Here is a 13,122-nt window from a genome sequence, read left to right on the forward strand (position 1 = left end):
CACTGCTGGGCTTGTTTTTATTCTGCGTGGTTTATTTCCTGATGGCCCCATCCACAACTTGACTGTGTTTATTTAAAAACACCACTCCAGTTCCTCTCCTTGACTGCTCCCCCTTCCCCCGCCTGCCACGGTGGTAAATATTTTAGTACTTGTTGAGATCAATTGAGCCTCATCAATAGGAAATAGAGTGTAAATCTTTGAGATGTCACATTCACCCCAGAAATCAATTTTCACACATTAGGGCTATTAGCTTATTGAGAGGCGCTTGATAGATGGCTGCGGGCGATGGTGTAGCCACACCTGACAGCCTACCTTTTGGTAGCTCCTGCATCAATCCCGGACAAGCTGGGAGTGAGGAAGAACCAAGGGAGGGTGGATCATGGGTGGGAGGAGAGGGGTAGGACAGGAGACATGGGGATGGTACAGCCAGGCCGATCAATAATATCTACAAAGCACTAACTCATCCTAGCTGGGACTGAAGGCAGCAAGAGGCTCCAAGCCAACATTGTTAGACAGCTAATTTTTTTTCTATCCTTGAGAAACTAACTTAATTTGGGGGTGGAGGGGACGTAGATTCCGAATGGTTAATAAAACTAATGCAGCAATTTAAAAGAGAGCCTAGGAATGAGCACATGTCTGGCTATACCCTGAGGATTATTGGGAGCAGACAACCGCTACACCAACTCCCCCGTGTGCACACTGCACCTCTCTGGATCAACAAGATGCCAATTTTTTCCCCACCCGATCAGATAAAGTTGGAGTTTGGCTCTGTCTCCCCCTAATACTCTACTTTCCCCAAATTCGGATGACCACAGCCAGTGCTGTTAGTGCGGAGTCAATGCATGGATGTGGGCTGGCTGGCTGGTAGCTGAAGCATCCAGTGTGGTTGAGTGGTTAAGGACGGGGGACTTGAATTCTATTCCTGTACTGGTGGTTCTAGCTCTGAGCTGCTATCACAACTGGCAAGCTACCTGCTGCCTTAGTCTCCTTATCTGTAGGATGAGGGTAACCCACATTTGCAAATTACTGCTACCTTCCTGCCTAATTGTAACAGATGTCCAGGGACTTGGGGGTTGGTTTCCCCAGTGGAGGAGAAATCAGTGATGCAGAGTCTGAATATATGCTAAGTGTCACTTGTCGTAGTTACACATATGCACAGTCCTGGAATAGAAGTGGTCAAATAGCATGCAGGGCAATCCATCCTTCCAGGAATCTCAGCCCAAGAGCAGTGCTTGGTTCCCAGGGAGAAACTCTGCCTCAAGAATTAACTCCAACCAGAGCCCAAGGCAGAGAGCAAATTCTCCTGCTGCTCTCACACCTCCCTCCATCTTAAACTCTGCATAACAAAACTAACATCAACTGACATCCAGTCTTCCCAAGACTGGACGTTTGCTTACACGCTAAGAAAAAGAACTGAGAATAATAGTATTTTTTAGACCATCAGATAATAATGCAATATAAAGACACAGTGGAAGTATTGCAATGAACTGACTACTGTCTATATGTACCAGAGCCCTCCAGCTCCACTAGACAAAAGTTACGAGGTGGCGTGGTAGACCTTATGCTGCTAAAACTTAAGAGATTCTCCTTCACGTTAAGCAGTATGGGCCTCTGCTTTGGGAACAGCAGCATCTAGTCTCTCCCTGTTGTCACCGTGAAGATCTGAGAGCAGCTTGGTACCAGCCATGATATCCCTGCTGGCTACTGAGGTACTATATGTCACTATTACAACCGGTCAAGAAAAGGGACACTTTTGGGTTTTTTGGAAAAAATAAATGTCATGAAAACATTGTCCCTTTTTTGACCAACATTTGACATTTTTTTTTGTTGGAAATTGGGACCCTGTTTTCTTTTTGAAACTTGAATTTTGAAATTTTTCAATCAGCTCTCATCATTGTGAACAGGACAGGAAAGTGTGTGCAGCGTGCTGCAGTAACATGATGTGTCCTTTTTCCGGTTTGAGGAGGAGATCACTCTTCTCATGACATTCTGCAGTTAAAGAACTAGAGATTGTTCTTTAGTTAGGGACTCAGGGGTAACTGCAGTGGATATTTGTATTCTAAGAACCTGCATCATTTAATGTGCACAGGCTGAGAAGTGTCAGGAAAATTAGGACGATCCTGCTGAACATGAAATAGCTACGTGCAGTTTTGCTGAGATGGTTTTGATGTTGAATCATGTTCATATCAAATTATGAAGCTAGCTCACATGATCTGAGATGATGTAAGAGATGTTACCTTTCCCAGCAACTAAGACAGAGCCTCATCCATATTTATAGCGGGTGAAATTAATTTACCCCTGTGCAGAGTGTCTGCACAAGGTCTATGCACCACTTATGGCCCACTGAAGGCCTATTTTGAAAGCTGACGTGGGACTTAAGTAGTGCATAGGCATAGGTGCTGGAACTAGGGGTGCTGCTGCACCCCCTGGCTTGAAGTGGTTTCCATGATATACAATGGTTAGAGTTTGGTTCAATGGCTCTCAGCACCCCTACTATACAAATTGTTCCAGCACCCCTGTGCACAGATCTTGTGCTGGCACATGGATGAATATCACTGAGTCGCTAGTTCTCTTGGCTGCTTTGAAATAGGAACCACCTTTATTATCAGGAAGAAAATATACATTTATGAAAATTCCTTCTTTAATGAACTGCTATAGTGAACTGAATTTTCCCAAATTATTTTTTTCTTGCATATGAAATAGTATCCTTTAAATTTGCTTGAGAGGGATCTGCTTCTTCCATCCATACCAAGTTCATCAAGGGCTTGTTCATCCTTTTCCATGTGAAATTCTGTTTTACTAACATGCATCCTCCTTCCAAGAAATAGTTCTTTCCATAAGCCTTTATAATGCCAATAACTAATTAAACTTTGCATTCTGATGGCACCTTCTGTGCAAGAAGCTCAAAGCCCTTCATGAACCATGAAGATGAATTTTTTCTCTGTGCAGAGGGGGACACCCCAAGGCTTATGCTTCACTTAAATCTCTGGTATAGGGACTTGGCCTTTGGTCTGGTCTGCTGCATAGGTGTGAACTGCGCCTACTAATGAAACTGGCCTCCCAGCATCCCTATGGCCTGGAGTAAGGCAGTAGTATTAGCCCTATTTTACAGATGAGGAAGTGGAGGCCCAGAGTGATGAAGTGACTTGCCCAAGATCATCCAGCAGGTGAGTGGCAAAGCTGGGAATTATCAGTCATGCTGATGACTATTCCTCAGCTTTCACCACATCACTTTCAAAGAAACTTCCCTTGCTTCTGGAGAAACACTTGCTCCCAAAATATTTCCTTTAGGGATCCGGAAGGAAGCAAGTGAGCTTCATACTCTAATCTGGCTAATTTGGCACTGACATTTGGATACTGCTGTAATGCAGAAAACTTTCCTGCTTCAGCTACCCCAAAGACTTGATCCTGCTCTCGTCAATGTCAATGGGAATTTTCCCAGTGATGATATGGCAGCAGGGTAACCGCCTAAAGATTCCAATTCACTTAGCATGGCAGAGGCAGCAGAGAGACCCAGCACACCCAGAAAACAATGGCAAGACCCAATCAAGAGCCTGGTTAGCACCACGCAGCTTTGCAGGTGCCTTTGGCCCTGCCACCTTGGGTTCACCAGGTGAAATTGTTGAGAGGTTGGTTATCTATCACTCCCCTTTCCCCACCCCAGTTTGTACATGTCTCCCTATTTTATGCCTTCAGCAGGGGGACTGGAAATCATGCCTGCCTAATAGACTTTCTTCTGGCGATACTTTGGGTCCTGTTGTAAGCAGGAAGTTCTGGGCATTTCACTAGAAAGCCTGTTCCTGGGGTGGTTGTGCAGACCCAACAGGCTCAGGTAGCTGGGTAAAAAACATCCCAAGTTGTCAGTGCTTGGGCCAGCTGAACGGAACCCTTTGAGGTTGCTCCAGCCACAGTTTTGTCACAGCTCCTTCTTGCCCAGCCTCTCGCCCACAGTTTGTGTTGTGCTCAGTCCTGTTGATTAACTTGCCCCTGATATATGGAGTTACAGATGAGTCTAGTGGTCAGGGCTGGGTTACTTCTCTGACAGTCCTGGGCTGTCACCCGTAGCTAATTACTTTGATCCTTTGCACTTTGTAAAAAGCCTTACAATGCAAACTACGTCCCCCCTGGTTTTAACCTTGCAAACCTAGTTAGCCCTTGTAAAAGGCTGGGGAAAGCGTGTGCGCGCACACACACACACACGCACACACACACCCCCCCTGTTCCTTTAATAGTTTCCTCCCAGCACTCCTACAAAAAAACAAATAAAACCTCTTTTACAAGATAGCAGGGCTGCATGTACGATCAGCTTCATCAACAACAAGTTCTTTCTTCAGTTCATTTGTTTTTAATGTATTTTTTCCTCCAGATTTCCCTCCTTTCAACTACCTCCCTCTCTTTTCCCCTTCCCTCTGGAGGCTTCCCTGATTGCCTGTCTCCCCTTCCTGGCTGCCAACAGCTTAATGAATAAAACAAATGACTTCTCCTTTCTGGAACCACAGGTCATGGGCAATTGTGTGTGTGTGTCCACCACGTTTGGATGTGAAACTCCGTTTTCATGAGTAAGGAATGTTTCTTCTTGAGACATGGGAGATAGGTAATGGTACCCTTAGGAGAAAAAGGTACCATAGAAAACTTCAGGAGAGACTAGATGTAGCGATGCAGTTTCAGAAGGTTTGGTTTGAATAAGAAACCTCTTTACTCTGGAAGCTGGCCTGGAAATTACATGTGAATGATCTTTCTCATGAGAGATCCAGCACTTTCTGTGCTCAGCCAGACATGAAATAGTATGAGAAGCAATGATAAATCAAGGCTGGTCTCTTGGAATTTAAGCCCGGGGGATGCAGCACACCAGTGAATCAATAAGAGACTATGGGTCTACCCATCAGAGCTGGGTGGGGAAGATCTAGGAAGCCAACAGAAGCAAGCAGTCGGGGATGAGGAGAGACAGGCTATTCAGGGGATAGGAAAAGAATAGAGTATGAGGGGGAAAGTGTTTCATGGAACAGTGGGATGGGACTGGTATTTTGGGGGCAGCTGAATGTTCTGGTGAAGGCAGATTTGTTAGTTACTTCTCCAGTGGGAGAATAATCCATTTTATGGTATTCCTGCTACTGATCTCTGGTGGTGCATGAAATGATGGGGGAAAAAAGGAAAACAAAGCTGGCTGACTGCTGTTGAATTTGAAAAAAAAATCATGGGGTTTAGTTTGGCACAAAAGCGTGGGCATGTACTGATTTTATGCAAACCAGTTCCCCGGTCCCAACTAAGCTGCACAATACATTGTGTTACCCGAACTAGGGAAGGAAGAACAAGTTCAGAAGAAAATAAAAAATGTCACCCCAAAACACACACCTAGGACCTTCTCCCATTGCTTGACTTAGCCGAAACTAAATTCGTTCAAGGCTCTGAAATATTTGCTTACCTCCGGTCTGCTCCCTATTATTTTCTATTTCTAAATACCTTTATGCACCAGACTTCTTCTTTGAACTAGAACTAGTGGGGGAGTACTAGTGGGACAAAGACTGTTCTTACTCTGTACTTCAAAGAAATTACCATATTTGTACATTGGCAAAATTAGAAGGAAATCTGTATGCTCAGATAACCCTGAAGCTGTTTTTTTCACAATCTTCTCAAATTTTCCCTAAGAGAGGAGATTAGAAATAGTGCAACATCTGATCAGATCAATAATATCAAAAGATGGATTCTTTTGCAGCATGGGCCTAACAGCCATCCGTGTCAGAGAGGTGTTATCCTGCTCTTCCACTAGAAGGTGTTAACAATCATGGCCAACAATGGACCACTCCAGTTTATTTTGCTGGTGATCACAGTCCAACTCTCAAGTCACTGTGGGAGAAGTTTTCAAACCAGACCTATTAGTTCAGTGAGCATGAGGGGCTGATACTCGGGCAGAGAGGCTGTTGAATTTGTCCCCTGAAGACACAGAATGGGTACTAGGTAGGTGGACATTCTGGTCCAAATTAACTTAAAAACTCTCCTAGGCAGAAGAATTTGACTTTCTGAGCAGCCTGGATTTGCCAAGCTGTTGATATTGTGAAACAGCCCTCTGGCTGGGACCTGGTGGGTCCTCTAGCAGGAGAGAAATGAAATGAAGTCTCTTTGCTTTTCCCACAGCCAAGTCAAAGGACAGTGTGCTGAAATCAATCCGACTTGGAATGATTTTTCCACTATTGACTTGAATCCCATAGGCTTTATGGCACAGATTCAGAAAGGTATTTAGGCCCTTAATTCCCACTTAAATCAATAGGAGTTAGGCACCTTTTAAAATCAGAGCCTATGCATCACAGGCCACATATGTACCAAAGAGACCAGTGGGGATGAGGTGTTGGGAGAAGATACCGAGGAGGCACACTATGGATATTTGAGAAGAGGAAGCCTTAATACTCTGAACAGCTACTCACAGAGAAGGCCAAGGACTTTACGGTATACTCCTTTGGCTGAAGGTGAACTCTGGCCAGGCCCATCAAGCTTTGTGTGAGGCTCAGTGACTTAGGTTCTCTGCCCTGACAAGAGCAAAGGATGGTTCTGGCCTCTGACTGGAGTGAGAATAATGGTTTTACCATGACAGAGGTGGATCCTTCTTCCTTCAGTCATCACAGAACTGCAGCCTGTGCCATCATGAGTTCCTGAGCCAGCCCACAGGGTTGTCCTACTCATGGGCATTGGAGTCACCCACTCAGCCTGAGCAACTCCAGTGCCAAGTGGGATAATTGGGGAGGACGGAGATTCTGAAGTGCAGTATGGTAGCTTCTACGGTCCCATAAGGTGAGCACCCTTTCACCACGTATAAAAGCATCACTTAGTCCTGAGGTCCTTGGGCTCCCAGAAAGTGCAGAATCAACCGCAACACCTGTTGCATGGGCTGCTGCTTTCCTGTATTCCCCATGGCCAGCACACTCTGCTTGGCAGCCTGGCCTAGAGCTGCTTACCCTTTGGAGTGGTAGTGCCAGCAAAAATAGCCTTGTGCCAAGGAATTTTCCTTGCAGCCACTCTGGCTTTTCACCCACGCAGTGCCAGACACAATCTAGCCATAAGGTCACCTGTGGCTCTAGAGAGACAAAGTGGGTGAGTTAATATCTTTATTGGACTAACTTCTGTTGGTGTGAGAGACAAATTTTTGAGCTTACTGAGCTCTTCTTCAGGTCTGTGTAAGCTTGAAAACTCATCTCTCTCACCAACAGAGTTTGGTCCAATACAAGATGTTACTTCACCCACCTTGTGTCTCTCTAATATCCTGGGACCAACATGGCTACCCCAAAGCTACATACGGAGTTTGGCTCTAGGTAATCAGATCCATCTGTTGACATAACTAGGATTTTCACACGTTTACACCATGACTGGATTTTGGCCATTGTTTGTAAAAATGCTGTGGGCTGCTAACAGGAGTCAGCTATCTCAAAACAATAAAGAATAAAGGGAAAGTCTCTCTGGGACCCGCTTCCTCTTCTCTCACGTACTCCTACCCAACCTAGACTGTGAGCTTTCTAGGGCAGTGGCCATCTTCTGTGTTTCTTGCCTGGCAAGTGCATAGCACAATGGGGTTCTGATCCTTGGCTGGGAGTCCTAGGGGCCAGCATAATTAAAATAATAAATAAGGATGAGCTCCAAAGATGGGGAGGTGGTATAACCTAGTGGATAGGGCACTGGACTTGGACTCAGAAGACCTGGGCTCTATTTCCAGCTCTGCTACTGGCCTGCTACCTGAACTTTGGGCAAGTGACTTCCCTCCCCGTGCCTCAGTTTCCCCATCTATAAAATAGATATTGACTTTGGTTGTAAGCTAGGTAATATTATTGTTGTTAACCAACCCTGATGAGAATGCCTTTAAGGCTGATCTCCTTCCCTTCCTTTAAGCTTTTGGAGATTAAGTGCCTCCCATGCCACGTGACACTTGAATTTCCAAGTGCTTCCTATTTTTGTCTGGGTCAACTTACCACATGTGGCAAGTCTGCTTGGAAGAGTTTCAAGGCTCAGTCTCCGTAGGACACTGATCATGCCAAGACGCTGATGGAGTCCAACCCCAGCAGCCGGCTCACTGACAACCTCTTTCTCCTAAGCCTCCTGCTCGCACTGAAGTACTGGGGCTGCTCTTCAAAATGCTCAAGGAACAAAGCATGCAAGGCAGTAAAATGAGGCAATTAAACCTATAAAACCAGGCTTTACAAGGGAATTTATAGTGTCAGAGGCTTTTTATAGCTTTTTTTAGATTAGTTTAAATAAAAAAAATGGAGAGAGAGGACCTAAAACTTGAGCAGACTTAAAAGTTCAGAGAGGGGCTGTTAGGAAGCACAGAGGCACATTTTTTTCATTTCACTGTCTTTGTGAACAGCATTTTTAAAAAAAATACACCAAACAATCAGCGGGTATATCCCCAGTCCCCACTCTCCTCCCCTGCGCCTTTGCACACAGATGAGAAGAAATTGGATTTTGTTTTCTCTCTCATGCTAGTGCTTCCTTGGTGGTAGGGCCTGCCAAGTACTCTGCAACAGTACAGGCTTCTGCTCCAGAGGGGAAATGGCGCCAGTGGCTGATTAAGGCAGGAGGGGTCAGATCAGACAATCTGGGCCCCATGTCTCAAAGGGAGAGCCCAACCTCCCACCACTCTCCGCCCAAAAGAAAAAAGCCAGCTCCAGGTCTTCTTGCATTTGGATGATCCAACCAACCAGACAGGAGGGAGAAAATTAGCCTCAGTCCAGCCCCAGACCGGAGGGGACTCAGTACATTTCAGTCCTTTAAAATCTTTTTTCCTTTTTCATGGGATCATGGGAATGCCTTTGTCACCTTCATCAGAACTCACTCTGCCTATAAAAGGGCATCTCTCTTCCACCCCCTTGTGGCCATCTCAAGTACAGCTTTAGACATACAATGCTCGTCCGAATTTCTCTGTCATGTCGATGGGATGTTAATGGAAAGCCTGCAGCACAGAAGTTGTGAGAAAGAGGAGGAGAGGGCTCTAAAAAGGAACATGGTTGGTATAACTCAGAGGTTTGGTAATGCGGTGCAGAGCCTTTCATCTCTAGCTCATTGGTTCGACTCCAACCCATGTCAGTAGTGACTGAAAGCCATTACTATCAGAGGGCTGCTCAGAGGCCTATGGCAAATATATTGGTGGGTGTCACTCTGTTTCCTACTCATTACTGGTCTTAGTCAGGGGAATGCAATGCTGCAACTGTGAGTGAAAGATCCCTTTTGCACACAGGTTAGGGTACAGTCATAACCACTGTTACAAAGCTTTCCTAATTTTTTTTATTACCACTTCCTAATAAGGTACCTGCAAAATAAATAAATAAATAAATAAAATCTTGTTCTGATATTTTATTTAGTGAGGGTTTCTTTGTCCTGGTCTTTATTTATGGGGAAAGAATGGAAATGTTTAGAGTTTCTAAAAATGACTTCTTTTTTAAAAAAATCTGTATTTCGTTTCTTTAGAAATGGTTTCTCAGCCATGCCTTCTGTAATGGTGTAGACAGTGGTGTGGCTTCATTGATGCTATGGCTTTGTCTCAGCTACAGACTTCATCTCATGATGATCAATGCGCATGGGGAAAAGCTTTCTGACAAATCTGTTTAATCACCACCTTATCTGCCTTCAAAACCCTCCTTAAAACTCAGCTCTCCCATGATGCCTACAAGACAGTGCTAGCTGACAATGGCTAGGGAGGTAGTGAGCCATGACTGTGCCATATATGTCACGTGTCTATTACTTCATTCTCCACCTCTCACTCTGATCCCCCTCCTTTTGTTGGTTCTGTCCACCTCTTGTAGCCGTGATTGTAAATGTTTTGGGGCAGGGATAGTCTTTGGAATCAGTGTATGTACAGTGCTTTGAACAGTGGGTCTTAGGTCCCAGATAGGCGCTACCATAGTGCAAATGAATAAATAATAATACCCTAAACTTTCAGCTAGGGTGACCAGACAGCAAGTGTGAAATATCAGGACAGGAGATGGCGAGTTGAGAGTTGCCTATATAAGACAAAACCCCAAATATTAGGACTGTCCGTATAAAATTAGGACATCTGGTCACCTGACTTTCAACACTAGTTCAAGCAATTGAACCATTCTCTGCAACTGGGTAACTTCCTAGTACAAAAATTCTGACATAAACCTGTGCTGTGTTCTAGATCAGAACTTGATAAAGGATCCTACCTGTCAAAAATGGGAAACGTTGACAAACTGTGACCTACCCTTCAGGTCAGATCTAGACTCTTTTCTATGGGTGTTCTAGCCATTCACGTTCCAAACTGTACCATAGTGAGAATAAGAGGTAATCAGCCGCCATTGGGTTCATTATACTGGATGAAAATTATCCATAGTGTCATCTGGACAATCTCAGTAAACTAATTCACTTTGCTCTGAATATCTGTATACAAAGGCTGGTAGAAATAGTCAAACTATTCATTATCAATAATATTCATTATGAATTCAGTCCCATTTTGGCTATCTATTTGTTTGTGCGCTGATCTTGATTTCCAAAAAATGGATGTGTTATGCATGAGTATTAGTCGAATAGATTGGACAGATAACTTTCACATGATTCTCCAAATGTCATCTTCAACTATCGACTTCCTATTGTGTGGTTGGTCATCTAAATCACACGGTACTGTTTCTGCTTCCTGATTGGGTGACTGAAGTGTTTGTAACTGAAGAGTAGAATAGTGGAGAGACCGCTTTCCTGTAGGTGCTTTCAGACTGTTTGTGATAAAATAGTGAAATATTGGGGGTTGGGTGACCAGACAGCAAGTGTGAAAAACTGGGACATGGGGTGGGGGGTAATAGACGCCTATATAAGACAAAGCCCCAAATATCGGGACTGTCCCTATAAAATCGGGGTATCTGGTCACCCTAATTGGGGGATTCATAGTATCTTTACAGATACTCAGAGATTGCCTAATGGAGATAGTGGAAAAACAAAGAGGAAAAACGTCTTGTGGAAAACTCCATTGAAAATGTTCATTTTTCATTGAAATGTCAATATTGTTGACATTTTCCAGATAGCTGTGTCTCTAACAATGGGCTTGCAATAGTGAGCAGCTACTTACACGATCAGTCTCAATGGGATTACTCAAGTGAGTAATTGCTTACAAATGACAGTAAAGGGTTAACAGTCTGCCCCCCCCCCCGTTATGTCAAGAGGACATGGCAGTTTTATTTGTGAAAATATTAGTGAATCGGTTTTATTTTGCTATTCAGCCAGCACTAGTGACTAATCTAGGTTGTTTATACTGATAAACTATTTCAGACTATAGCTGATAGAGGGATCATTCTGGCATGGGTACTCTCCAGGCTTTTTTATATGTTAATATTTTAAAATTCTCAACGCTTTTGGGTGGGGGGGAGGAACCTTGTTAAATGTCGAGGGAATTCCTTGCCATTCACAAATGAGAGGTGATTTTGGTCTACAAAACATCCTGGTTTATTTCAGTTTGGTGTGTCCAAAGCCTGAATTGTTCTAATGTGATAATTTCTCCCAAATGGCAGAGCCTTCCAAAATGTACTCAGCTTCATAATAGAGACAGATGAAAGCTCCATAAAAAAGAGCCAGGAGTCTAGTAGCTCTTAGGGTACGTCTCCACTGCAATAAAACACCTGTGGCTGGCCTGGGTCAGCTGACATGCGCTCGCCGGGTTCAGGCTGCGAGGGCTATAAAATTGTAATGTAGACATCCAGCCTTGGCTCTGGGACCCTGAGTGTAGACATACCCTAAGAGAACATGTGCACTCATTTGCTTTGCTATAACAGGTTTCTACAAAGAGCCTATGTTTTAATTTGGAAATCATGATGAATGCTCTTGGTCTCAGCCCAACCTTCAGTGCAAAGCAAAAGGTGTCTGGGCCTGAGCTCAAAATGAGTAGGCAGAAGAACTGAATTGCTTCTTGGAAGGAGTTACTGACATATGGGGGCAGAGGTCTATTGGGTGGAGCCCAGGGAAGAAATCCATGGTAGAAAGGAAATAGTGGATGAGTTTGTTCTGTCATTCTAGGTGATGTGGTTTCTTCATTTTAAAATCAGCGAGGACAGGCCTAATATTGAAGGTGTAGATAATATACATAATATTTAGATAATATACACGCCTTTTAGAGAAGACTTAAAACCAAGGCCGTGATCGTTTGTGGTCATTTAAATGTTGCTGCACTTTTTGCCGAGGAAAGGGGATTAACTGTAGTATGTTGGCTAAATTCCAATTTAGCTAATTTAGTTCTTCTTACTTAAATTGCCCCAGGAGGTCCAATAAGATAACTTATTCTTCCCTTTCCTTCTTTAAAGGCTTAAGTAACCCTTTCCATGGACAGATCTCAAAGTGCTGCAATGGATTGTCACAACTTTGACTAAATGAACCTGGCGATTGAATCCCCTTTTCACCCCAACTGTCCATCCAGACTGTGGTTGAGATCTGGCAGTGGAAACCTAGTACTGAGTGAATATAGAGACTGAACTGTGCTGAATCCCTATCTAGAACTTGTCCATGATAGCTTCTGAATGAAAAGAAAGAGCCAGGGAATTGTGCCCCGTTGTGAGGCAAGCAGAGAAATCCCATTCTTTTCATGCAATGGAATAAAGAGAGTATCCAGCAATGGATGTTGGTGCCCTCTTGGAATGGATTCCATCTAGTGTCCTGATTCTAGTACTCTCTGTGGACCTAATTCTGCTCCTCTGGAAGTCTTTGGCAGTCCTCTCTTACACTTTAAGTGCAGTTGGATCAGGGCTTCTATCACCCAGGATAAGACTATAAGGAGCAATTAGCTCTCAGAAGGTGGGCTGTTCAGATTCCTGACGTTTCCAGCATACCTGAGATGTCATCTCTCGTTGAGCTGTGAGATGCAAGAACAATCCCAGGGAGGTGAATCTGGAACAACACGACCCCGCTTTCAGCTACCAGACATAGACACACATGGGATGGGCCGACCTGAGGGAGGAGAGGAAGATGAAGAGTTTAGAAGCAGCGGATCAGTGGCAGGAAGTGTAAATTGAGTTCATGTAACCCAAATATGCATGCAGCTGAAACTAGGTTTCTGCTTAGGGTGACCAGATGTCCCGTTTTTAAAGGGACAGTCCCATTTTTTGGTACTTTTTCTTATAAAGGTGCCTATTGCCCCCCACCCCAGTC

The 13,122-nt window shown here is 44.2% G+C and overlaps 2 long non-coding RNA genes across 4 annotated transcripts in view; one reads left to right on the forward strand and one right to left on the reverse strand.

Annotated features, from left to right (window-relative positions):
* The window catches only part of LOC120386063, a 177,787-nt gene that overhangs the window by 101,754 nt on the left and 62,911 nt on the right, over positions 1 to 13,122 (forward strand). The window lies entirely within an intron of this gene.
* The window catches only part of LOC120386064, a 30,908-nt gene that overhangs the window by 14,618 nt on the left and 3,168 nt on the right, over positions 1 to 13,122 (reverse strand). For both annotated transcript variants that reach the window (XR_005589505.1, XR_005589506.1), the window contains exon 2: positions 12,804 to 12,921. This is a non-coding gene — a long non-coding RNA (uncharacterized LOC120386064). The remainder of the gene's footprint in view (positions 1 to 12,803; positions 12,922 to 13,122) is intronic.

Source organism: Mauremys reevesii, linkage group 18 (assembly GCF_016161935.1).
Source record: "Mauremys reevesii isolate NIE-2019 linkage group 18, ASM1616193v1, whole genome shotgun sequence".
Lineage (NCBI taxonomy): Eukaryota > Metazoa > Chordata > Testudines > Geoemydidae > Mauremys > Mauremys reevesii.